Source organism: Lissotriton helveticus, chromosome 6 (assembly GCF_964261635.1).
Source record: "Lissotriton helveticus chromosome 6, aLisHel1.1, whole genome shotgun sequence".
Lineage (NCBI taxonomy): Eukaryota > Metazoa > Chordata > Amphibia > Caudata > Salamandridae > Lissotriton > Lissotriton helveticus.
The window spans coordinates 1670180125-1670208112 of NC_136067.1; positions in this window are offsets into that span (position 1 = coordinate 1670180125).

The following is a 27988-nucleotide window of genomic DNA, read 5'->3' on the forward strand; positions in this document are numbered from 1 at the left end:
AATAATGTTAAATTTAGCACTTGATCCACGGTACTCAGTCCGGCCCTGAAACCATATTGCAGATCTGAGAGCGCACCATGTTCTTTTGACCACTCCTGGAGACGATCGAGAAGTATGCGGCCCGCCATCTTTCCGATCGAATCCAGGAGGGAGATTGGGCGGTAGCAAGAAGGACTGTCCCTATTATCTTTCTTAAAAATAGGGACCAGTATCGAGGTGGACCATGAGTCAGGGAGATTAGTGTTCTTTGCCGCATTTAGTACCTTGTTGAGGAGAGGAGACCAAAGATCAGGTAAAAGTTTATAAAAATCCATTAGGACTGAGTCAGGTCCTGGTGCTTTGCCTGTTTTGGCCGATTTTAAGGCTTTTATTGTTTCACTCAGTGTAAAGTGAATGGGAATTGGATAGTTTACTGGCGGAAGTGAACCCTGAGCAGTTGAGTCTTCGGATTCGTCCTGTCCGAATACTCCAGAAATATGTTCCACCCAATCCTGTGCATTAATTGCTACATCCAGGGAGGGCTCATTATTATTATCGTTTAGGAAGGTTTTTTTTACTACTTTCCAGAACGCTGCGCTATCATTTTGAGAACTGCTTTTTAACAGTTGTGTCCAAAGATTTGTTTTCAGGTCCGTTTTTCTTTTCCTGATAGCCAGTTTATAAGTTTTTCGTAAGTTAGTTACCTCTTGTCTATTTCTATCTTTTTTCGTTAAGGCCTTCTTTAGTTCAGTATATGCTTTAGTGCATTCTGTATCAAACCATCCTGTTCTAGCGGCTTTATTGGCTTTGCGGGGGATGGTTAATTCATTTCTTATCTTCAACAAGATTACTTCGTAGTTGCTCATGATCTCTTTTGGTGATGTGGAGGGATTTAAACACCTTTCTATTTGGTTTTTACATGCAGTGATTATTCTTTTGCTGATAGCCTCTTGGTCTATTGTACTCCATTTGAGGGTGAACCCGTTGAGTCTGTCCAGTGTCAGTGCTTCCTGTGATGAAAGAGTCAGTTGTAGATATACATCAGGATGGAGGTGAGCAGGGGGGGCACAAAGCTCCACGAATGCAATGTGCAGACAGTAAATGGACAAAGGCAAGGAGGGCAGGGGGATGCTGATGTTGTCCTTACTATCCATACCCCAGCGGTTCATGATGAGCCAGGGGGGGAGAGTACTGTTAATGCTATCTTGGAGGGGGCAGAGCATGGCACAAATGTGGCAGGAATGGATGGTGGCAATCTAGAGGTGATTGAAAAAGCCTGTGATGAGCAGCATATGAGCAAACAGGCAGAACGGAGCAAACCTATGATATACCCGAAATCGACTCGGGGAACCTTTTTTTTCACTTTCTGATCACTCCAATTCATCAGGGGATGAGTCCATACAGCTGTCTGATGGTCCTTCCAGCTCCCCTGGTGGGCGAAGGAGTGAGACTAGCAATGAACTGGGGTGGCAGAGTGGGCTAAAGAACAGTGATGGATTAAATCCAGATCTTTCGACTGGGTGTGAGTGTTTGATTGGTTCAGATGCTCCGTCCATCGCCACCCCCTTTTGTACCGCTTTGTTCGCCAGAAGTTGGCAGGGTATGCTCAGACGTGAGTCCCTTGCTCACTTTGCCACTGGATTCAAGCAAGCCTCGCTGAAGACGGCTGAAATGCCAGAAACCGGTCCTAGGAAGCTTGTTTCCGGTCCAGGGAAGGCATGACTTGGCAGTTCGGGCTGAACTGTTCCCATGAGCCACAGGGTCAGACTGATTTGCATATGGCCATGTCTGAACTGGGGTGGCAGAGTGGGCTAAAGAACGGTGAGGATTAAACCCAGATGTTTGGACTGGGTGTGAGTGTTTGATCGGTTCAGATGCTCCTCCATCACCACCCCCTTTTGTACCGGTGAGACTAGCAATATACATCAAGATGAGACCCCAGTGACCTGGACTAGGACACCTGGGTTAGACACAATACGGAAAAAAAACAGTAAAACTCAGAGAGGAGGAGGAGTCTGTGCTCTTAACTAATGAGATTCAACCCAAATCACCAAAGGGGTTGCGACGAGATCAGCCTAATTTACTAGGTGGCATGGAAGGAATCACTCTGGCTGTCATCTACGAGTCAATAATGTCATACAGAGAAGAAACCCGGGCTGAGAGTCAGAAAACACAGGGGGCGTGCCGAAAACTGCAAAATTCACTTTGAGGGGTTGCTAAGTCTTGTTCTGAGTTTGCTGAATGAATAACAGAAGCTGAAAATCGGATCTCCATTCTTGAGGATCAGATGATCGTTCAGAAGGCAGTAACAGAGGTCTTAACAGCACAACGCAGTGACAGGGCCTGGAAACTTGAAGATATGGAAAACAGACTCTGTGAAATAATCTAAGAATTTTAGGAATCCCTGAAGGAAGAGAGGGGTTCGATCCACGGAATTTGTGGTAAGGCTCTTCACAGGAGCTTTTCCGGAGTTGACACAGTGGTCATTGGATAGCGAGGTGTAACGAGCCCATTGGGTCCCCTTTCAGCAAAAGACTAACCATGAGACCAGTAAACCTACTCAATCTAGGGCAATTCTCATTGCTTTATCTAACTTTCTATCTAGACAGGCTTTATATGATCTAGCTAGGCCAGATAGGAAGAGAAGGGGGGATGGGTTTGCGTTTTTTGTGCGCCCTGATTATTGTAACCAAACAGTGGAAAAGAGGTAGCAGCTTCGGCAGTTAATTTCCCCCTTTCAAGTCAAAGGTGCCCAAGTATTCCTATTGAATCCTGCCAAGCACAAGGTTTTTCACATCTGCAACGAAGGCTAAAGAGTATTTCCAGAATATTGTACCTTAAATTCGAAAGTTGAAATTCAAAGCTACTTTAGCAGCCAGTTTAGCAGTCAGTTTGTATAATATAATGGATAGCATGAGTTTGGCCTCTGGATTATGCCTTTTCTGCCTTTTCTCACTGTTTGTCTTTTTGTCTTTTTTCTTCTGTAAATATTTGATGAGTTTTTATCTATTAGTATAATGGTAGGGGAATTGCGGGGGGAGGGGGGACGGTCAGTGTTGAGACAGGGTTCTCCATCATTCAAGACTTGGGTCTTGCAGCCTCCATGGTTTGGTGGGTAGGGGGAGTCTCTGCTGGCAGAAGAGACCAAGGGGTGGGGAAGGGTGGGGCAGTAGGGGGGTGGGTGGCTGCTGGAAGGGCACAGGGGTTTAAAAATGGGATAAAAAGCCAATAAACTAGGTTATGCAAACGAGAAGCAATGATTTGGTATGTTGGGAAAGAGGACATAGTTTCTTTAAATTTGAAGAAAGTCAATGCGGAGATCATTCTCAAAATGTTCTTTTAATGTCTGGGGCCTTAGCCAGAGGTCTAAACGACAAAGGGTAGCTCAGGAAATCAAAAATATGTCTCCCGATGTGATATGTCTCCAGGAGACCCACATCCCATGGGCTAAATATAAGATACTCATAGAACTAGGGTATTAGCTAGTGACTTGCACGTCGCAAGGGACTACAACCAGAGGGGTGGCTATCCTGGCTAACAACATTTTTTAAAGGTGGGGAAACATTTGGCAGAAAAATATGGGCGCTGGGTAATTGTTGAATGTGCTGTAGCTAGTAAAAAGTTTACAATATATTTGGTATATGGATCCAATCATGACGAAGATCAAATATTAGAATATCTAAATACAGAATTAGTTTCTTGGGCATCTCCCCTGATATTCTGTGGGGATCTTAATATTCAGCTGGCAAAAATTATTAAGGGCCCTTCTGAGAAAAATATATTAGTCGAAAACCAAAGGTCTATAAGGCACTACAGCAAATCTTATATGAGGATGGGTTGGAGGATGCTTGGACCAGATTAAATCACTCAGATATACTTTATTTTCTTGCCCATAATAGAAGCTAGCAAGACTGGATTATTTTTTAATTACTAAAACACTTTGACCAGAAGCACAAACACAGGTTTTCCCGAGAATCACTTCGGATCATAACCCACTATTATTGAAGATTAAAATGCCAGGAGTGGTTCAAACACGGGGGAATTTCTCTTTTGATGGTAAATGAATGTTAGACGATCAGTTTGTCAGTCACATACGACATTGGCTAAGAGAATTTCTTGCTATAAACGAAATTCAACCAATAGCTGTATTATGTGGGATGCATTAAAGGCTTCACTCCGAGGGGAAATCTTGAACTTCGGATTGCATGCTCAAAAAAAGCAGAGGTAGCTTATCCAGGGACTGTATGACAACCGTAAGCAAGCAGAATATACATTAGTGCACACTCTAAGAGAGAAGTTAGATAGCTCTCAGGCACAAACCGAGATAGCATGATGCAAGGCGAAGATAAACGAGAAATGGGCCAACGATAATGCTAGTAAATACCAAACATTTAGAAAAGAGTGCTATGAGTACGGGGAGATGACAGGCAAATGCCTGGCTAAGAAAATCAGGAGGAAAGAGATAAAAGATGCAATTAAAGATGCTAACGGAAAGACGGTAGAAACATCTGTAGAGATCCTCGAGCTTTCTATAAGGAATTATACACAGAAGAGCATACATGTCAAGATACATCTACAGAAATTTTCAAGGAACCTTATAGGAAGATATTAAGCACAGATGATAATCAACATTTAGAGAAGCCCATAACTTTGGAAGAATTAGAATAGGCAGTTAGATCACTAGCAACAGGGAAAGCTGCCGGGCCTGATAAGATCCTGCTTGAATTCTATAAGAAATGTATAACTGAGCTACAAGCAAACATGTTGATGGTTTTACAGGAGGCTCAGAAAGGATACGCCCCAGCGTCAAGGGATGAAGCGAGTATAGTTATCTTTTTAAAAAGATAAGCCATCTTTACTGCCGGGATCGTGTCGACCCATTTCACTTTTAAACTGTGATGGCAAGATATATGCAAAAATATTGGCAACACGACTTTCCCTTCCTCTGCTCGACAGCACAGCTTTATTCCAGGAAGAGGCACGATCAGTCATGTTAGTCCTGCAGTTACCACACTGGATGTCGCTAGTGTACTGAAAACGTGCGGGGTGGTACTACTCGATGCGGAGAAAGTGTTTGACCGTGTCCCTTGGGAGTTTCTATGGGCAACGATGCAATGGCAAGGCTTTGGACTAGGTTTTATCCAAATTCTACAGACTATGTACCATTCACCCAAGGCAAAAATATGTGCGCTGGGACTGAAGGCTACTCTTGTTACAATATCTAGAGGTATCCGACAAGGGTGTCCCTGTTCTCCCTTATTATTTGCCCTATATATTAATCCCTTTTTGAATCTATTGGAACATAGGTTAAACAATGTGATAGCGAGGCCTGGGTTGGAGGTTACCACACTAGCATACGCAGATGCCATTGCGGTTATCTCCCCGGATCCTATTCAAACAGTTAAAGAGGTTGAACGGGGGGAGGAGCTACGCGCGCATCCGTGATGGCCGCGTGAGCCCAGGGCTCCCGAGACCCTCGCCACTTCCCGCATTTATCCTTAATATTATCCTGCCAACGTCGACGGGCTATTGAAGACGCAACCCAGCTGACATACTAGCTGTTTTCAGAAATCGATTTGGACTCTGGGAACCGTAACTATGATATCTTGAACTTTTGTGGCCTGCCCCACGGACTCCTCCGGGCCTCGAGTGGTCTGAGTACCCAGGCTGTAATTCAACAACAACGGCTTGCGGAGTCTAGGTTGCTGCCTCGAGTTGACTTTCGGTTTCGTTTTTGGGTTTTCACCCTCTCGATCTCTATCCTGTCTCGATTGCCCGAGTTGCGCCCGGACCCTGAGTTTTCACTGTAGGCTCACGGCGGTGTGTATGTGGTTATCGCCATATGCCCGCTAGCTTTGCTTTTGGTGATATCGGTGGAAAACGCACGAATCATTTTCTCCAGGGCGCTTCTTGGGGGCTTACCGCCCGACATGGCGGGGGTGCCATTCAAACGAACGTTATGGACCGCTACACCCAGCCTAAGGTGTCACCCGGGGGGGCGAATAGGAATCGGGGTGAAGTGACCGAGGACCCCGCCATGTTGGCTGATCTAACATTGCAAGACGTCATGGGCGCCATCACTGGTATGAAGACTTCTATGGATCAACAATATGAGGCCATCGCCCTCAAGCTCGACACAGTGGCCATCGACGTAAACATTATCAGAATGGACTTATGAAAGGCCAAAGAAAAGTTAAATCCTTGGACTTAAAGACTTCCAGCCTCACTACGGATGTCTCTGACCTACAAACGGAGGTTCGTAATCTCCGGTCCTCTAATGACCTCTTTAACCGTCGACTGGAGGATTTTGAAACGTCTTGAATCGATAGTAGTGATTCACAAAGAGGGGAAGCCACGGGCTTGTTGTGCGTCCTACAGACTCATATCGCTTCTTAATGCGGAGCCAAAGATCCTCGCTATGGTACTAGCAAACCGTCTTATAAATGTGATCAGTGACTTGATTCACCCGGACCAGTCCGGGTTCATCCCACGCCGCAATACAGCACTGAATTTGAGACGCTTACACGACGCTCTCGCGGGAGCCCCATATCTTCGGGAGTCGGCCATCTTGGTCTCCCTTGACGCCACAATGGCTTTTGACACCGTGGAATGGTCGTATTTGTGGGCCTCTCTTGCGAAATTCGGCTTTGGTCCTGGCTTTATTGGCTGGGTGAAACTTCTATATGAGGCACCGTTGGCGCAGGTGGTGGTCAATGGTCGGGTATCCAGCCCCTTCACTCTGGAAAGGGGTACTCGACAAGGATGTCCGTTGTCTCCACTTCTCTTTGCTCTTGCCCTGGAGCCTCTGGCTGCATGGTTGCGCTGGGAACCATCGATGAGAGGTATACAATGGACCCCAGAATTTGAGGATCGCATATCGCTTTATGCGGATGATATTTTGTTATACCTCACTTTGCCCCAAAAGTCGTTAAACGTTCTGTTTGATGTGCTGACTTCATTCGGACGAAATTCTGGCCTTGTGATTAACTGGTCTAAGTCCTGTATATACGTACTCGCGGGTGGCGCCCCTATATTACCGCGTGGTTGTCCCATACAGGTTACACATGCGGGTTTCAAATATGTGGGAGTTTTTATCACTTTGGACCCCGTGGTCAGATATGATCGTAATTTACTCCCTCCGCTACAACGATTGCGTTCTGACGTGATGGGCTGGCGCGGCCTTCCTTTGTCCCCCCTCGGGCGAGCGACCCTTTTCAAAATGATGTCTTTACCGCGGTTTTTATACCCGCTCCAGAATACGTTTGATGCGATTCCGGCAAAATATTTCCGGGAGGTGGAGAGTTTACAAAGACAGTTGATTTGGGATGGGCGTTCCCGTATCGCCCTCCCTAAACTTACGCTTTCCTGGTATGACGGCGGTATTGCTCTTCCAGATATCAGGCGCTATTACTGGGCCTCTCAACTGAGTGCAATTATTCACAGTATGTATGGTCCGGGTTTAGATCCTGCATTTGAGATGGATAGGTGGCTGTTACCTGGTGGGAATTATAGCAGGGTGCTCTATTCCGGAGCGACGGTCCGGACGCTTACCGGACCTACCAAGATTGCGGTGCAGGTGTGGCATTGTGCAAATGCGGCAATGGGGTGGAGCGATAGACTAACCCGAGCAACCCCTTTATATGATTCTTGCAAGTTGGGAAGTTTGTGGAGGACGAAAGGCTTTGAGAAATGGGATATGATTGGTATCAGTAGAGTGGGCGATCTCTGGGTTAAGGATAGGATCAAGACTTTCGAGGTCTTGAAGGCGGAATATGAGTTGAGTGGTCGGGAATTTTTTCGTTATTTACAGATTCGTTTAAGAAACATTTTGAAACTGTTGGTGTAGAAATAGAGGATACTGAACCTGTAGTCATTCTTGTTAATGGTGTACCCACAAAGAGCCGGAAAATATGGCAAAAGTTAGTAGATGTCAGGAAAGTCAAAAAGGCTACATTATATCTGGTGCAAAACAATATTTACTATAAAAGTGTAAATGTAGAAGAAGAAGAAATTACTTTAGAAGATGAAACACATATTTCAAGTGGACAAATACAAAAAGTGGAGAATTAAAGAAATGAAGAAATTTATGAACATTATACTATACATCCTTTACATTTAAAAGAACTGATAGGAGATACTATTGAATTGTTCCAGATGAAAAAAGCAAAAGGAACTCCCATGAGTGTGTGAGAAAAAAGTTTGGAAGGTCATTGTTTTCCAAAGCTGTTCCCTACTGGGAAAGGTGGACGATATGATAATCGACCAGTCCAGATTCCACCTTCAGAATACTGTACTTTACAACTGTACTCAGAAGAACCAAGATTTTGTCAGTGTATTCCATAAATGTTTCATCTTTTGTTCCATACACCTACACTGCGGTCAGCAGAACTCACAATTTAAATTGAGACATGATTTATTTATTGCAGAGAGAATTGTACTCTATGTCCTTGAATTTTGTCAAGAAGAAGTGACTAAAAGCATTCCTCGATGTCTGTGCTGACTACTGCCTTCGATGCACACTGCGGATAGCAGGGCTCACAATTCACATCGAGTCGCAATTGCAGATGACGCAGTCCAGTAGGCCACACACATTGCTCCCAGTGCGGCTCACCCGCACCACGCAACATCGCTGGCGTCGCAGACACTAAATGCTTCTGAAGCCCCTACCTCAGTGTACCACAAGTCATGTACCCTTTACAATATAATCTTTTGTGAATTCATTCACATATGGTGCCCCTACTTTCCTGCAGCACAAATCATTACTCTTTTAAGATTGAATCTCGGTGTCTGATGCAATGATCACTGGTTAGAGGCGGCAGACCCGGAAGCAGAAGTCGGCCCGGGACCAGGGTTCGATTCCCGACACGGCAGGGTCGTGGACCAGGGTCAGCAGACTCGATAATTCTCGCCTCAGTGCCTACTCTAACCAGGGGTCCCACTCGGCAACTCTGGGCATTAGCTTGCCTCATCTCCACAACGGCCCCATCAACGCCGGGGATGCCTGGCTCCACCTTGGGGATTCCCAGCATGGACCATCTCACAGGGAAAGCCAAGACGGGTTCCCCAGCGGTATACAGCGCCAGGATGTCGACTGGCAACAGTGCGCTTTACAAGTATACACATTACATTACTTGTTGCCAGCACCAACCATTCCTGGAGAGCTGGCTTACCCTCACCCCACACGCATCCAGCACAGACGTCACTAAACATGTGACCTTGGCAATAAAAAGGAGTTGAGCGCACATGCCCGTACCCACTTCTACTATCTATCTGTGTCTGTGTGTTCATTATGTATGCCCCTGGGCCCTACCACATTACATTGTGCTCTGGACAGCATATGCAACCAACTTACCGTTTACAGTGGGAGGAAACTTTGGTTATATCCCTTTTCTCGGTCATTGTACAAGTACGTACGTACGTAGAGGCTGGATCATTAGAGTACTGCAAGCAGAGTGTATTGTGAATATATATGTGCGTGGGGATTGGCGGAGTGATTGTATAAGTACAAATGTTGGCGCAGCCTAACTCCAACAATGAGACTTGTCTCTAATTGGCTGCCCTCCATGTGCCAAAAATGGAAACTTGAACTTTACATGGCCCTGTATTGCTACATCTACAACACTACACTGAATGTGTAATAAACATTCCTATCCACACAGATGTGTCATATCCACCGTCTATCTTGTGTGGAACTATGGATGAATGTAGGGTCAGTGATTCCCCGTACCTTCCATGTTGGCCATGTTGTGGGACTTGGCTCACAGAGTGGCACATTGGCGCTTGCGACCCGGGTGACGGCAGCACTACAACACGGACCTCCGCACCCATTGTTGCCAGATTTTTTAACCTTTCTCTAGCCCAAAGCCAACCAAAAAGTAGCCCAAACTAGCCTAATATTGCTACTTTAAGGAAGGAGGGCAAAGGACAGTGTCAAGCAGGTGGTGAATGCATTGGAATTGATATTGCAGCAGGCTGCCAAGTGAATATTTGTTTAATAAAGCGCTTTCGCATACTACTGTGCTGGAGCGCTGTCTATATATTTATAATCTGGCAACTAGGACAAACCAACATTTTACAGCACAACCGGAAAAATATAGCCCAAAGAGAGTGATCTAGCCCAATCTGGCAACACTGATTGTATCAGTTGATTCCTCCTAGAGCTCACGACGGAGCAACACCCATTGCTCCAGAGTCATTCTTCACAGCCTTATGCAGGACTGGTATACGCCAGGCAAGCCCACTCTGCTTATGCTTACAGGGAAGGACAACAATGCTACATGGCCTAGATTTTCATTGTAGTGATCTGCTCACACATGTCTAGTTGTTAGTTTGCCACAGCCACTCCCTCACGGCTGGTATACACCGACACCACACCCATCCAGCACAGGCGTCACAGGACAAGTGACCCTTCTAATAAAAATGACCGAGCGCACGTGCTCTACGCCATTTTAGAGTTGCTCGCACCAGATGCACTGCAGCCGACACAGTCACACCACCACGGTGATGGCCCATCCCGGTGGTCCGGATACCTCATATTTTGTGTGCCCTGCTGGACTGCAGTATAGGCCTGAGCCATGCAACAGAGGGGGCCTACCTCCACGTGCGTGGCCTCTCTTTTTTAATGTATTTTTTTATTAGCGAATAAAATCAACATACATTTGTATTTCATTCATTAAAAGAGTGAAGCAATGTAATCTGAGAGGGATCATTAAACATATTTCATCACCTCACACATATTTCACAGAGCTATAATCATGTCAGGGACCAGACACTCAATAAGATTATAACCCTTTAAAAAAAACACAAAAAGTAGAACATTGGTGGGACAATGGACATAAACCAGGGTACATTAACATATACGTTGAAGAAGAAGAAGGGGGTTATTGTAGATACTCTACTAACGCCTCCCCAGATCTTAGTGCATAACCAGTGTTTCTGAGAGCGTAAAGGCTATATTGCAGATTACATATAGAATAAAGTCTACCCCTCCACATTTCAAAAGATGGTGGCTCTTTCTTCCTCCATAATGATACTATACATAATCTTGCTATCACCACAGCTATAAATAAAAAATACCTACATTCATACATTCCCTGTGAATCTACTAATTCATCCACCACTCCTAGCATCATCCCAGGGGGTGTAATCTCTATCCACACCCCGGTCACCTGTATCAGAAAGATCTCCATCTTATTTATAAATTGTCTCGGTCTGGACATTCAAAAAACATATGGAGGATATCAGCTTGTTCTGATTTACAACGCGTACATTTACCTTCATTTTGACCCCACCCGTCGTGCAATTTTGGCAGGCGTATAATACAAATCATATATAGTTTTATAATGTTGCGCCTTAACACTAGAGGAGACCAAAAGCTTTTCTGATAGTGCTATTGACTGTTGTAAGAGATTCCCTGCCTGATTTAATCTATTATTCCTTTCGGAATTTTGTTTTTCAAGATCGTCCCCTTGCAGATCCATGAGATTCTGGTATAAAATACCAATCCTCCCATGTTTCCTAATTGTTTCTAACAAATTACTTTTTATGGCCAAATTTGATACATCTACTCTATTTTGTACATTGTTGTGAATTTGTAAACATTTAAAAAAATCAGTTTTGGGGAGATCATATTCAGATATTAATGAAGCATAGTCTTAATGCCACTACAGTCAATTAAATCTCCCAAAGTCATCAGTCCTTTCTGTCTCCATCTAGCCACAACATTATCGGAAAAAATAAGGGGGTAGTGCTAAAGATGAGGTTGGTGTATAATAATTACATTTTCCAAGCTTCAGATATTTCTGAACCTGTTTCCACATGTTATAAACGGCTTGCAACGCCTTCGAATGAGTTTTTTTATAATAGCTAGGTTCCAGATTTAAAAATAAATTTCTCTCCATTCTTGAGCCCATTAGCAGCTGAAAGATATTCTGAAATTCTTCCACCTTTCCCTCTCTTTCCCCAACCAAAAGAATGCCCATTTGTTGCAACATGTACACCCAAAAATAGAAGAAAAAATTTGGAACAGCCCAACCCCCTCGAGAATGATGCAAATACCTCATTGCTCGCCGGGATTTGCCTTGTGCCCATAAGAAGCAACCACAGATGGATTGTAATTTGAGGCAAGATGGCGGCCGCGACTGTGGCCGAGTGAACTCCTGCAGCTGACCGTCAACTACATCCCCCTCAACCTCTCATGACTTGATGCAGATTGTGATACGGTTGTAGTGCTACAGATGCCTAACACAAGAGGAGAGTAAAAACTGGACAGTAAGACCCACAAAAGGATATCCGATGCTGTGGAGAATATATACATACTGGCATTTGGCGCTTCCTGGTTCCCGGATTCCGCTTGCGCGCCTGCTCTGCTCCCTGTCACAAGGAGCTCAGTGTGCTGTGATAATCAGCTGGCGTGGGGCTGTGGAAGCGGAGATGCCCCCGAAAAGCGCCTGAGGAGCTGAGCAGTGCAGTGGAGACGCTGCTGCAACATCGTCCAAGCAGTTAGAAAATGCCCAAGAGAAACAAAGACGGGATCGGCTACACAAGATCCAGGAAGTAACCTGCAACCTGGGAATACTCGATCCTCAAAGAAAGTTATGCCTGCCATTTCCCTTACTGGCATGAAAGGCAAGAATTACAGCTCAGAAGAGACTGGGACTATCACTGTGATGAAAGAGTCAGTTGTAGATATACATCAGGATGGAGGTGAGCAGGGGGGGCACAAAGCTCCACGAATGCAATGTGCAGACAGTAAATGGACAAAGGCAAGGAGGGCAGGGGGATGCTGATGTTGTCCTTACTATCCATACCCCAGCGGTTCATGAAGAGCCAGGGGGGGAGAGTACTGTTAATGCTATCTTGGAGGGGGCAGAGCATGGCACAAATGTGGCAGGAATGGACGGTGGCAATCTAGAGGTGATTGAAAAAGCCTGTGATGAGCAGCATATGAGCAAACAGGCAGAACGGAGCAAACCTATGATATACCCGAAATCGACTCGGGGAACCTTTTTTTTCACTTTCTGATCACTCCAATTCATCAGGGGATGAGTCCATACAGCTGTCTGATGGTCCTTCCAGCTCCCCTGGTGGGCGAAGGAGTGAGACTAGCAATGAACTGGGGTGGCAGAGTGGGCCAAAGAACGGTGATGGATTAAACCCAGATCTTTCGACTGGGTGTGAGTGTTTCATTGGTTCAGATGCTCCGTCCATAACCACCCCCTTTTGTACCGCTTTGTTCGCCATAAGTTAGCAGGGTATGCTCAGACATGAGTCCCTTGCTCACTTTGCCACTGGATTCAAGCAAGCCTGGCTGAAGACGGCTGAAATGCCAGAAACCGGTTCTCGGAAGCTTGTTTCCGGTACAGGGAAGGCATGGCTTGGCAGTTCGTGCTGGACAGTTCCCATGAGGCACAGGGTCAGACTGATTTGCATATGGCCATGTCTGAACTGGGGTGGCAGAGTGGGCTAAAGAACAGTGATGGATTAAATCCAGATCTTTCGACTGGGTGTGAGTGTTTGATTGGTTCAGATGCTCCGTCCATCGCTTCCCCCTTTTGTACCGCTTTGTTCGCCAGAAGTTGGCAGGGTATGCTCAGACGTGAGTCCCTTGCTCACTTTGACACTGGATTCAAGCAAGCCTCGCTGAAGACGGCTGAAATGCCAGAAACCGGTCCTAGGAAGCTTGTTTCCGGTCCAGGGAAGGCATGACTTGGCAGTTGATTGGCAGACTGATTTGCATATGGCCATGTCTGAACTGGGGTGGCAGAGTGGGCTAAAGAACGGTGATGGATTAAACCCAGATCTTTGGACTGGGTGTGAGTGTTTGATCGGTTCAGATGCTCCGTCCATCACCAACCCCTTTTGTACCGGTGAGACTAGCAATATACATCAAGATGAGACCCCAGTGACCTGGACTAGGACACCTGGGTTAGACACAATACGGAAAAAAAACAGTAAAACTCAGAGAGGAGGAGGAGTCTGTGCTCTTAACTAATGAGATTCAACCCAAATCACCAAAGGGGTTGAGACGAGATCAGCCTAATTTACTAGGTGGCATGGAAGGAATCACTCTGGCTGTCATCTACGAGTCAATAATGTCACACAGAGAAGAAACCCGGGCTGAGAGTCAGAAAACACAGGGGGCGTGCCGAAAACTGCAAAATTCACTTTGAGGGGTTGCTAAGTCTTGTTCTGAGTTTGCTGAATGGATAACAGAAGCTGAGAATCGGATCTCCATTCTTGAGGATCAGATGATCGTTCAGAAGGCAGTAACAGAGGTCTTAACAGCACAACGCAGTGACAGGGCCTGGAAACTCGAAGATATGGAAAACAGACTCTGTGAAATAATCTAAGAATTTTAGGAATCCCTGAAGGAAGAGAGGGGTCCGATCCATGGAATTTGTGGTAAGGCTCTTCACAGGAGCTTTTCCGGAGTTGACACAGTGGTCATTGGATAGCGAGGTGTAACGAGCCCATTGGGTCCCCTTTCAGCAAAAGACTAACCATGAGACCAGTAAACCTACTCAATCTAGGGCAATTCTCATTGCTTTATCTAACTTTCTATCTAGACAGGCTTTATATGATCTAGCTAGGCCAGATAGGAAGAGAAGGGGGGATGGGTTTGCGTTTTTTGTGCACCCTGATTATTGTAACCAAACAGTGGAAAAGAGGTAGCAGCTTCGGCAGTTAATTTCCCCCTTTCAAGTCAAAGGTGCCCAAGTATTCCTATTGAATCCTGCCAAGCACAAGGTTTTTCACATCTGCAACGAAGGCTAAAGAGTATTTCCATAATATTGTACCTTAAATTCGAAAGTTGAAATTCAAAGCTACTTTAGCAGCCAGTTTAGCAGTCAGTTTGTATAATATAATGGATAGCATGAGTTTGGCCTCTGGATTATGCCTTTTCTGCCTTTTCTCACTGTTTGTCTTTTTGTCTTTTTTCTTCTGTAAATATTTGATGAGTTTTTATCTATTAGTATAATGGTAGGGGAATTGCGGGGGGAGGGTGGACGGTCAGTGTTGAGACAGGGTTCTCCATCACTCAAGACTTGGGTCTTGCAGCCTCCATGGTTTGGTGGGTAGGGGGAGTCTCTGCTGGCAGAAGAGACCAAGGGGTGGGGAAGGGTGGGGCAGTAGGGGGGTGGGTGGCTGCTGGAAGGGCACAGGGGTTTAAAAATGGGATAAAAAGCCAATAAACTAAGTTATGCAAACGAGAAGCAATGATTTGGTATGTTGGGAAAGAGGACATAGTTTCTTTAAATTTGAAGAAAGTCAATGCGGAGATCATTCTCAAAATGTTCTTTTAATGTCTGGGGCCTTAGCCAGAGGTCTAAACGACAAAGGGTAGCTCAGGAAATCAAAAATATGTCTCCCGATGTGATATGTCTCCAGGAGACCCACATCCCATGGGCTAAATATAAGATACTCATAGAACTAGGGTATTAGCTAGTGACTTGCACGTCGCAAGGGACTACAACCAGAGGGGTGGCTATCCTGGCTAACAACATTTTTTAAAGGTGGGGAAACATTTGGCAGAAAAATATGGGCGCTGGGTAATTGTTGAATGTGCTGTAGCTAGTAAAAAGTTTACAATATATTTGGTATATGGATCCAATCATGACGAAGATCAAATATTAGAATATCTAAATACAGAATTAGTTTCTTGGGCATCTCCCCTGATATTCTGTGGGGATCTTAATATTCAGCTGGCAAAAATTATTAAGGGCCCTTCTGAGAAAAATATATTAGTCGAAAACCAAAGGTCTATAAGGCACTACAGCAAATCTTATATGAGGATGGGTTGGAGGATGCTTGGACCAGATTAAATCACTCAGATATACTTTATTTTCTCGCCCATAATAGAAGCTAGCAAGACTGAATTATTTTTTAATTACTAAAACACTTTGACCAGAAGCACAAACACAGGTTTTCCCGAGAATCACTTCGGATCATAACCCACTATTATTGAAGATTAAAATGCCAGGAGTGGTTCAAACCCGGGGGGATTTCTCTTTTGATGGTAAATGAATGTTAGACGATCAGTTTGTCAGTCACATACGACATTGGCTAAGAGAATTTCTTGCTATAAACGAAATTCAACCAATAGCTGTATTATGTGGGATGCATTAAAGGCTACACTCCGAGGGGAAATCTTGAACTTCGGATTGCATGCTCAAAAAAAGCAGAGGCAGCTTATCCAGGGACTGTATGACAACCGTAAGCAAGCAGAATATACATTAGTGCACACTCTAAGAGAGAAGTTAGATAGCTCTCAGGCACAAACCGAGATAGCATGATGCAAGGCGAAGATAAACGAGAAATGGGCCAACGATAATGCTAGTAAATACCAAACATTTAGAAGAGAGTGCTATGAGTATGGGGAGATGACAGGCAAATGCCTGGCTAAGAAAATCAGGAGGAAAGAGATAAAAGATGCAATTAAAGATGCTAACGGAAAGACGGTAGAAACATCTGTAGAGATCCTCGAGCTTTCTATAAGGAATTATACACAGAAGAGCATACATGTCAAGATACATCTACAGAATTTTTCAAGGAAGATATTAAGCACAGATGATAATCAACATTTAGAGAAGCCCATAACTTTGGAAGAATTAGAATAGGCAGTTAGATCACTAGCAACAGGGAAAGCTGCCGCGCCTGATAAGATCCTGCTTGAATTCTATAAGAATTTTTTAACTGAGCTACAAGCAAACATGTTGATGGTTTTACAGGAGGCTCAGAAAGGATACGCCCCAGCATCAAGGGATGAAGCGAGTATAGTTATCTTTTTAAAAAGATAAGCCATCTTTACTGCCGGGATCGTATCGACCCATTTCACTTTTAAACAGTGATGGGAAGATATATGCAAAAATATTGGCAACACGACTTTCCCTTCCTCTGCTCGACAGCACAGCTTTATTCCAGGAAGAGGCACGATCAGTCATGTTAGTCCTGCAGTTACCACACTGGATGTCGCTAGTGTACTGAAAACGTGCGGGGTGGTACTACTCGATGCGGAGAAAGTGTTTGACCGTGTCCCTTGGGAGTTTCTATGGGCAACGATGCAATGGCAAGGCTTTGGACTAGGTTTTATCCAAATTCTACAGACTATGTACTATTCACCCAAGGCAAAAATATGTGCGCTGGGACTGAAGGCTACTCTTGTTACAATATCTAGAGGTATCCGACAAGGGTGTCCCTGTTCTCCCTTATTATTTGCCCTATATATTAATCCCTTTTTGAATCTATTGGAACATAGGTTAAACAATGTGATAGCGAGGCCTGGGTTGGAGGTTACCACACTAGCATACGCAGATGACATTGCGGTTATCTCCCCGGATCCAATTCAAACAGTTAAAGAGGTTGAACGGGGGGAGGAGCTACGCGCGCATCCGTGATGGCCGCGTGAGCCCAGGGCTCCCGAGACCCTCGCCACTTCCCGCATTTATCCTTAATATTATCCTGCCAACGTCGACGGGCTATTGAAGACGCAACCCAGCTGACATAATAGCTGTTTTCAGAAATCGATTTGGACTCCGGGAACCGTAACTATGATATCTTGAACTTTTGTGGCCTGCCCCACGGACTCCTCCGGGCCTCGAGTGGTCTGAGTACCCAGGCTGTAATTCAACAACAACAGCTTGCGGAGTCTAGGTTGCTGCCTCGAGTTGACTTTCGGTTTCGTTTTTGGGTTTTCCACCTCTCGCATCTCTATCCTGTCTCGATTGCCCGAGTTGCGCCCGGACCCTGAGTTTTCGCTGTAGGCTCACGGCGGTGTGTATGTGGTTATCGCCATATGCCCGCTAGCTTTGCTTTTGGTGATATCGGTGGAAAACGCACGAATCATTTTCACCAGGTCCAGGGCGCTTCTTGGGGGCTTACCGCCCGACATGGCGGGCAAACCGGACAGCGATAAACGCAAAACCAAGACCCCGCTCCGAGGGGGTGCCATTCAAACGAACATTATGGACCGCTACACCCAGCCTAAGGTGTCACCCGGGGGGGCGAATAGGAATCGGGGTGAAGTGACCGAGGACCCCGCCATGTTGGCTGATCTTACATTGCAAGACGTCATGGGCGCCATCACTGGTATGAAGACTTCTATGAATCAACAATATGAGGCCATCGCCCTCAAGCTCGACACAGTGGCCATCGACGTAAACATTATCAGAATGGACTTATGAAAGACCAAAGAAAAGTTAAATGCTTGCACTTAAAGACTTCCAGCCTCACTACGGATGTCTCTGACCTACAAACGGAGGTTCGTAATCTCCAGTCCTCTAATGACCTCTTTAACCGTCGACTGGAGGATTTTGAAACGTCTTGAATCGATAGTAGTGATTCACAAAGAGGGGAAGCCACGGGCTTGTTGTGCGTCCTACAGACTCATATCGCTTCTTAATGCGGAGCCAAAGATCCTCGCTATGGTACTAGCAAACCGTCTTATAAATGTGATCAGTGACTTGATTCACCCGGACCAGTCCGGGTTCATCCCACGCCGCAATACAGCACTGAATTTGAGACGCTTGCACGGCGCTCTCGCGAGAGCCCCATATCTTCGGGAGTCGGCCATCTTGGTCTCCCTTGACGCCACAATGGCTTTTGACACCGTGGAATGGTCGTATTTGTGGGCCTCTCTTGTGAAATTCGGCTTTGGTCCTGGCTTTATTGGCTGGGTGAAACTTCTATATGAGGCACCGTTGGCGCAGGTGGTGGTCAATGGTCGGGTATCCAGCCCCTTCGCTCTGGGAAGGGGTACTCGACAAGGATGTCCGTTGTCTCCACTTCTCTTTGCTCTTGCCCTGGAGCCTCTGGCTGCATGGTTGCGCTGGGAACCATCGATGAGAGGTATACAATGGACCCCAGAATTTGAGGATCGCATATCGCTTTATGCGGATGATATTTTGTTATACCTCACTTCGCCCCAAAAGTCGTTAAACATGCTGTTTGATGTGCTGACTTCATTCGGACGAAATTCTGGCCTTGTGATTAACTGGTCTAAGTCCTGTATATACGTACTCGCGGGTGGCGCCCCTATATTACCGCGTGGTTGTCCCATACAGGTTACACATGCGGGTTTCAAATATTTGGGAGTTTTTATCACTTTGGACCCCGTGGTCAATATGATCGTAATTTACTCCCTCCGCTACAACGATTGCGTTCTGATGTGGTGGGCTGGCCCGGCCTTCCTTTGTCCCCCCTCGGGCGAGCGACCCTTTTCAAAATGATGTCTTTACCGCGGTTTTTATACGCGCTCCAGAATACGTTTGACGCGATTCCGGCAAAATATTTCCGGGAGGTGGAGAGTTTACAAAGACAGTTGATTTGGGATGGGCGTTCCCGTATCGCCCTCCCTAAACGTACGCTTTCCTGGTATGACGGCGGTATTGCTCTTCCAGATATCAGGCGCTCTTACTGGGCCTCTCAACTGAGTGCAATCATTCACAGTATGTATGGTCCGGGTTTAGATCCTGCATTTGAGATGGATAGGTGGCTGTTACCTGGTGGGAATTATAGCAGGGTGCTCTATTCCAGAGCGATGGTCTGGACGCTTACCGGACCTACCAAGATTGCGGTGCAGGTGTGGCATTGTGCAAATGCGGCAATGGGGTGGAGCGATAGACTAACCCGAGCGACCCCTTTATATGATTCTTGCAAGTTGGGAAGTTTGTGGAGGACGAAAGGCTTTGAGAAATGGGATATGATTGGTATCAGTAGAGTGGGCGATCTCTGGGTTAAGGATAGGATCAAGACTTTCGAGGTCTTGAAGGCGGAATATGAGTTGAGTGATCGGGAATTTTTTCGTTATTTACAGATTCGTCATGCGTTGAGTTCTGTTTTACCCATTGGGACCGATATTCCGGAATCTTCCCATTGGAGGATAAAATACTTGACGGATATGTGCCCGATAGCACGATTTCTTTGATCTATAAGAAATTAATTAATGATCGGTCGGACCTGTTAACGCATCTAAGGAAGGTCTGGACAAGAGACGTCTTAATATTAGACGATGAGGACTGGCAATCCGCGATTTCCTCACCCAAGAGGTCGCGATACCAGCCCGTCTTCGACTAGTCCAGCTCAAGATCTTGCACCGTGTTTATGTGACTGGTCCGCGACTGATCCGAATGGGTTATTCTGTAGATGGGTTATGCATCCATGGTTGTGGTCAACTTGCCACTTTCCTTCACATAATTTGGGAATGTCCGGAGGTTGCTGCATTTTGGAATAGAGTTCATGCGGTTATGAAAGAGGTCACGGGAGTCGGTATGCAACCGGAAGCTAGGCGGTGTTTGTTGAATGTGTGGGAACCGAATGACTATGACGTGGCTCAGACGCGATGGGCGACCCTGGCCAACATGATTGCCAAATGAGACATTGCACAGTTGTGGGGCGCTTATCGCCCGCCGACGGTCTTGGTATGGAAGGAGAACATGGATTGGTGTATGTTTCGAGAGAAGACGGTGTATGTGGCGCGAGGTAGGCCCAAAAAATTGAACTCCTACAGAGGAGATATATGCACACCACCCCTTCCAGATGTCCCCGATGTCCCACACTCTCCCTGATCCGACATTCCATGATTTGTTCTAATTTTAATGTTTTAAAATCTTGAGTCTTTTCCCCCGATTATGCCCCCCCTCTGATTATCGTTAATTGACTTGCATTATGGTTTTATTGCCTTTTCCCTCCCACTCAGGAATGCACCTGCACTATATTGCTCTTTTGGCCTTGTTTGTTTGTTTTCTTTATATATAATAAAAAGAGTATCAAAAAAAAAAAAGAGGTTGAACGATTAGAGACTCAATTTGGGGAAGGAACAGCAATTAAATGTAACAGTACAAAAACGCAAATAATCTGTACTGAGCAAGTTTGCAGTAATGACTCCAAGGTCACAGAGGAGGCCACATACTTGGGGATCCGTATTAATGCCTGTCAGGACAAAATGGTATTATCAAATTGGGAACCACTAATGCAGAAAATTAAGAAAGATCTGGATAGAATGGAAAGCTTACATTTATCGATAGTCGGGAGATGCAATGCAAACGGAGGTTCGTAATCTCCGGTCCTCTAATGACCTCTTTAACCGTCGACTGGAGGATTTTGAAAGCCGGACGAGACGCAATAATGTGCGCATCATTGGTGTTCCGGGAAAATTCCACAGCCTCTTCCACGGATCTCCTTGTTGAGGACCTCATCCTCACCCATCTTGCTCCTAAAGGCCTCAGCAAATTCTTTGCCGTGGAACGTGCGCACAGAGTTCCGGGTGGTCAGCCGAAAACCGGTGCTCTACCACGTCCGATTACTGCTAGAATCTTCTACTTCAGGGACAGAGACGCTATCCTGCAGGCATCGCGGACGGGTGGCCCGGTAAAGTTTGAGAATACCACTGTGAGCTTCTACCCGGACTTCACACAGTCTGTTCAGAAACAGAGGATGGAGTTCCAAGGAGTGAAGCGGAGACTGAGAGACATGGGACTGAAGTATGCAAGGCTTTTCCCGACCCGACTACGGATTGAATATGAGGACCGGACATTTTTCTTTGATCGCCCTGACAGAGTGAGTGACTGGCTTGATTCCTTGCCTGAGCGACGAGATCGCACAAAACACTCCGGCGGAGCTTAGGGCGGCCAACCTGAGCAATAAAGAGCGGAAGCTCCCGGATTTCTGACACTGTTTACGACATGTTACTGTGGTTTGACGTCTCCTGTATTTATAAGACTTATGTGTGTCTCTACAGGTGGCGAGGGGATGGGACTCTTTCCTCCTCTGGGTTTCTTTTTGTAGATTAGTTCTATGTAAGGGCGACAGGCACACTGCAAGTTGGGGTGGCTTTTGAGTCTAACGCAGGGGTGCAGGGTGGGGGGAATTCGTTTTTTGGGATTGTGGGAGGAGGGTGGGGAGTGTTTGGGGTGTGTTTTGGTTCTTTCTCAAGGCAACGTATTGATTTACTATTTGATCTGGGTGCTGCGCTGTGGGTGGGGAGGGCTCCGCTACTGTTTCGAGTGTGGGGGGTAGGGGGTTGAGACTTCTATGTTGGAATGTTAATGGATTGGGAGATAGGATAAAACGGGGTGTGGTGCTGCAATAATTGAAACGCTTCTCCCCTGATGTAGTGTTATTGCAGGAAACACATCTGATTGGGACACTTGTCATGCTATGAATAGGCGGGGGTACCACCTTGCTGTCCACGCTGGTTTCACCTCCGGTTCCACGGGGGTGGGTATTCTAATTCATATGGACACTAATTCGGGCACGGGGGGTCGAGTGGCTCTGATTAACCCCTGGTATCTCCACAACCCTAAAACCCGTGCTGAACTTGTTAAATCTCTAGATCACTACTTTCTTGAGAATGAGGGATCGGTGTCTTCTTCTGTTTTATTGTGGGAAGCGTTTAAGGCGGTCCTTCGTGAACATGCCTTATCATTGATTGCTGGTGCTAAGAAAAGCAGAAATGAGGCAGTGGTCCGACTTGAGGCTGATATTACTGAGCTGGAAGGAGAGTTGGAGTTGGGGGTCACCCGTGATAAACTTCATGTCCTCGGTCTCAAACAGTCTGATTACAGGGCCCTGGTGACCGATGCCGCTAAACTCATGAGTAGGGAGCGACAGAGGCGTCTGTATGATGTGGGGGATAAGGCTGGGAAATTGATTGCTTGGTTGGATAGAAAGGAAAGAGCGAGTCGTGTGGTTCCAATGATTGAGAGGCCTGATGGAATGCGTGTGACTGACCCGGTTGAGATAGTTGAGTGCTTTGCTGATCATTTTTGGAAGGTTTATTCCCCAGTGTCTGATAGGCCCGAAGAAGACTCTCATCAGTGGTTGAAGGATATTTCGCTGCCGTGCCTATCGGACTCAGATAGGGAGCTGCTGGATGCGCCACTTTCAGTGGCTGAGATAGCTCTTGCCATACGCTCTCTTCGATAGGGGAAGGCTACGGGTCCAAATGGTCTCCCTATTGAGCTATACAAGCTGCGTCCGGATAAGATTGCACCATATCTTCGCGATATGTTCTTGGAATCGAGAGATACTGGCTCCCTTCCTTACGATCAACGTCTTGAATCGATAGTAGTGATTCACAAAGAGGGGAAGCCACAGGCTTGTTGTGCGTCCTACAGACCCATATCGCTTCTTAATGCGGAGCCAAAGATCCTCGCTATGGTACTAGCAAACCGTCTTATAAATGTGATCAGTGACTTGATTCACCCGGACCAGTCCGGGTTCAACCCACGCCGCAATACAGCACTGAATTTGAGACGCTTGCACGGCGCTCTCGCGAGAGCCCCATATCTTCGGGAGTCGGCCATCTTGGTCTCCCTTGACGCCACAATGGCTTTTGACACCGTGGAATGGTCGTATTTGTGGGCCTCTCTTGCGAAATTCGGCTTTGGTCCTGGCTTTATTGGCTGGGTGAAACTTCTATATGAGGCACCGTTGGCGCAGGTGGTGGTCAATGGTCGGGTATCCAGCCCCTTCGCTCCTGGAAGGGGTACTCGACAAGGATGTCCGTTGTCTCCACTTCTCTTTGCTCTTGCCCTGGAGCCTCTGGCTGCATGGTTGCGCTGGGAACCATCGATGAGAGGTATACAATGGACCCCAGAATTTGAGGATCGCATATCGCTTTATGCGGATGATATTTTGTTATACCTCACTTCGCCCCAAAAGTCGTTAAACGTGCTGTTTGATGTGCTGACTTCATTCGGACGAAATTCTGGCCTTGTGATTAACTGGTCTAAGTCCTGTATATACGTACTCGCGGGTGGCGCCCCTACATTACCGCGTGGTTGTCCCTTACAGGTTACACATGCGGGTTTCAAATATTTGGGAGTTTTTATCACTTTGGACCCCGTGGTCAGATATGATCGTAATTTACTCCCTCCGCTACAACGATTGCGTTCTGACGTGGTGGGCTGGCGCGGCCTTCCTTTGTCCCCCCTCGGGCGAGTGAACCTTTTCAAAATGATGTCTTTACCGCGGTATTTATACGCGCTCCAGAATACGTTTGACGCGATTCCGGCAAAATATTTCCGGGAGGTGGAGAGTTTACAAAGACAGTTGATTTGGGATGGGCGTTCCCGTATCGCCCTCCCTAAACTTACGCTTTCCTGGTATGACGGCGGTATTGCTCTTCCAGATATCAGGCGCTATTACTGGGCCTCTCAACTGAGTGCAATCAATCACAGTATGTATGGTCCGGGTTTAGATCCTGCATTTGAGATGGATAGGTGGCTGTTACCTGGTGGGAATTATAGCAGGGCGCTCTATTCCAGAGCGACGGTCCGGACGCTTACCGGACCTACCAAGATTGCGGTGCAGGTGTGGCATTGTGCAAATGCAGCAATGGGGTGGAGCGATAGACTAACCCGAGCGACCCCTTTATATGATTCTTGCAAGTTGGGAAGTTTGTGGAGGACGAAAGGCTTTGAGAAATGGGATATGATTGGTATCAGTAGAGTGGGCGATCTCTGCGTTAAGGATAGGATCAAGACTTTTGAGGTCTTGAAGGCGGAATATGAGTTGAGTGATCGGGAATTTTTTCGTTATTTACAGATTCGTCATGCGTTGAGTTCTGTTTTACCCATTGGGACCGATATTCCGGAATCTTCCCCGTTGGAGGATCAAATACTTGACGGATATGTGCCCGATAGCACGATTTCTTTGATCTATTAGAAATTAATTAATGATCGGTCGGACCTGTTAACGCATCTAAGGGAGGTCTGGACAAGAGACGGCTTAATATTAGACGATGAGGACTGGCAATCCGCGATTTCCTCACCCAAGAGGTCGCGATACCAGCCCGTCTTCGACTAGTCCAGCTCAAGATCTTGCACCGTGTTTATGTGACTGGCCCGCGACTGATTCGAATGGGTTATTCTGTAGATGGGTTATGCATCCATGGTTGTGGTCAACTTGCCACTTTCCTTCACATAATTTGGGAATGTCTGGAGGTTGCTGCATTTTGGAATAGAGTGCATGCGGTTATGAAAGAGGTCACGGGAGTCGGGATGCAACCGGAAGCTAGGCGGTGTTTGTTGAATGTGTGGGAACCGAATGACTATGACGTGGCTCAGACGCGATGGGCGACCCTGGCCAACATGATTGCCAAACGAGACATTGCACAGTTGTGGGGCGCTCATCGCCCGCCGACGGTCTTGGTATGGAAGGAGAACATGGATTGGTGTATGTTTCGAGAGAAGACGGTGTATGTGGCGCGAGGTAGGCCCAAAAAATGGAACTCCTACAGAGGAGATATATGCACACCACCCCTTCCAGATGTCCCAGATGTCCCACACTCTCCCTGATCCGACATTCCATGATTTGTTCTAATTTTAATGTTTTAAAATCTTGAGTCTTTTCCCCCGATTATGCCCCCCCTCTGATTATCGTTAATTGACTTGCATTATGGTTTTATTGCCTTTTCCCTCCCACTCAGGAATGCACCTGCACTATATTGCTCTTTTTGCCTTGTTTGTTTGTTTTCTTCATATATAATAAAAAGAGTATAAAAAAAAAAGAGGTTGAACGATTAGAGACTCACATTGGGGAAGGAACAGCAATTAAATTAAACAGTACAAAAACGCAAATAATCTGTACTGAGCAAGTTTGCAGTAATGACTCCAAGGTCACAGAGGAGGCCATATACTTGGGGATCCGTATTAATGCCTGTCAGGACAAAATGGTATTATCAAATTGAGAACCACTAATGCTGAAAATTAAGAAAGATCTGGATAGAATGGAAAGCTTACATTTATGGATAGTCGGGAGATGCAATGTCTTAAAAATTGATATTCTGCCCAAAGTGTTGTACTATTTTAGGTGTGTCCCCTTGGAACTCATGGTGAAACAAATTAAAAAATTACGTGCGTGGCCTCACTGATCACTGAGTTAATAGCACCGCAAGGACTGAGCGGGTGTGCAACCTGCGATGATGATGGGTGCACTAGTATGTCCTTTGCCATGGCAAAATCAAGACGCAGCACCAAATGTAAGACTTGTTGGCTTGCAGAGCGGGGCTGCATGATGTGGAGGGTGCCCGGTCCGCGAAAAGGTGAGCAGTGAGGCCTGGGTGCGCAGCGGCGGGTACATACCTCTGGGCAGTGGTAGTGGGGTGCAGCAGTCTAGATACACAAAGGCAGCACAGCAATTTAGGCGTACGCAGTCGAATATACTCTGCCATTGCTAATTCTGTACTATGTTTCAGATGTGGGAGTTTGAGAGTTCCACTAGGTCCCGGCACGTGGTTGCAGACATAGAGGTGGTGTAAAGGTGAGCGGTGAGGGTTTTGTCCACAGTGTGGGCACTCAGTGTCCCTCCTCATCTCTTACTTTCTCTCCTTCACACTCTTCCTCTCACAGTTTCTCTCTTTCTCTCTCTCTTCCTCTCACTTTGTCTTTCTTATTCTCTCTCTCTTCCTCTCACTCTCACTGTTTCACTCTTTCTCTCTGTCTTCCTCCCACTCAGTCTTTCTTTCTTTTTCTCTCTGACTTCCTCTCACTCTTTCTTTCTCTCTCTCTCTCTCTCTCTCTCTCTTCCTCTCTCCTTTAATGGATGCATGAAGCACAATCGTATCTTGCTTTTTATCTAACAGGCTGTGATTCACGAATCGACGTACCCCCAATACCACCACAGCTAAACGCGTGTAGAACCTGCGATGATGCGTGGCCATCCTGACAGTGCCTGACAAAGTTGCTTCGGCACGTGGTGGACCCTCTTACACACATGCCGGTGGCGGCAGGTGAGCAGAGAGGCTTCTTTCCGCAGCAGCGGGCAGTCACCTCTGGGAGGTGGGAGTGGATAATGTGCAGCAGCCTGGGTGCTCAAGAGCGCACAGACACCTCAGAGCAGTGGGAGTGGATGGGATGCAGCAGCCTGAGTGCGCATTGGTGAAACAGAGAATTAGGTGTGTGCAGTTGTATGTACTCTGCAATTACTAATTCTACACTATCTTTCAGATGACTAAACTTGAGGGTGCACTATATCCTGGCACGTGGTTGGAGACACAGCGGTGGCATAAAGGTGAGCTGTGAAGATTTTCTCCAGTGTCAACACTCCCTCTCCCTCTCCAACTCTTCCTTTCTCTCTCACACTTTCTCTCTTTCTCTGTCTCTTCCTCCCTCTCTAATTCTTTCTTTCTCTCTCTTCCTCTCTCTCGCTCTTTCTCTCTCTCTCTCTCTTCCTCTTTCCCACACTGTTGCTCGCTCTCTTTTCCTTGTATCTTACTCTTTCTTTCTTTCTTTCTCTCTCACTCTTTCTCTCTTTCTCTGTCTTCCTCTCTCTCTCACTCTTTCTCTATCTTCCTCTCTCACACTCTTTCTCTCTCTCTTCCTCTCTCTCACTCTTCCTCTCTCTCTCTCTCTTCCTCTCTCTCTCACTCTTTCCCTTCCTCTCACACTTTCTTTCTTATGCTCTCTCTCTCACTGTTTCTCTCTTTCTCTCTGTCTTCCTCTCACTCTTTCTTTCACTCTCTCTCTCTTCCTCTCTCCTTTGATGGACGCATGACGCACAATCTTATCTTGCTTTTTATCTAACAGGCTGTGATTCACAAATCGACGTCCCCCCAGACCACCACAGCTGAACGCGTGTACAACCTGCGATGATACATGGCCATCCTGACAACGCCTGAGAAAGTTGCCTCAGCACATGGTGGACCCTCTTACACAACTGCCGGTGGCGGAAGGTGAGCAGCAGGCAATCACCTCTGGTTGGTGGGAGTGGATAGTCTGCAGCAGCTTGGGCGCACAAGAGCGCACAGACACCTCCGAGCAGTGGGAGGGGATTGGGTGCAGCAGCCTGAGTACGCATTGGATAAACAGAGAATTAGGAGTGTGCAGTTGTATGTACAATTACTAATTCTATACTATCTTTCAGATGACTAAACTTGAAGGTGCACTATATCCCGGCACGTCGTTGGAGGCACACTGGTGGCACAAAGGCGAGATGCGAAGATTTTCTCCAATGTCAACACTCCCTCTCCATCTCTTCCTTTCTCTCTCACACTTTCTCTCTTTCTCTG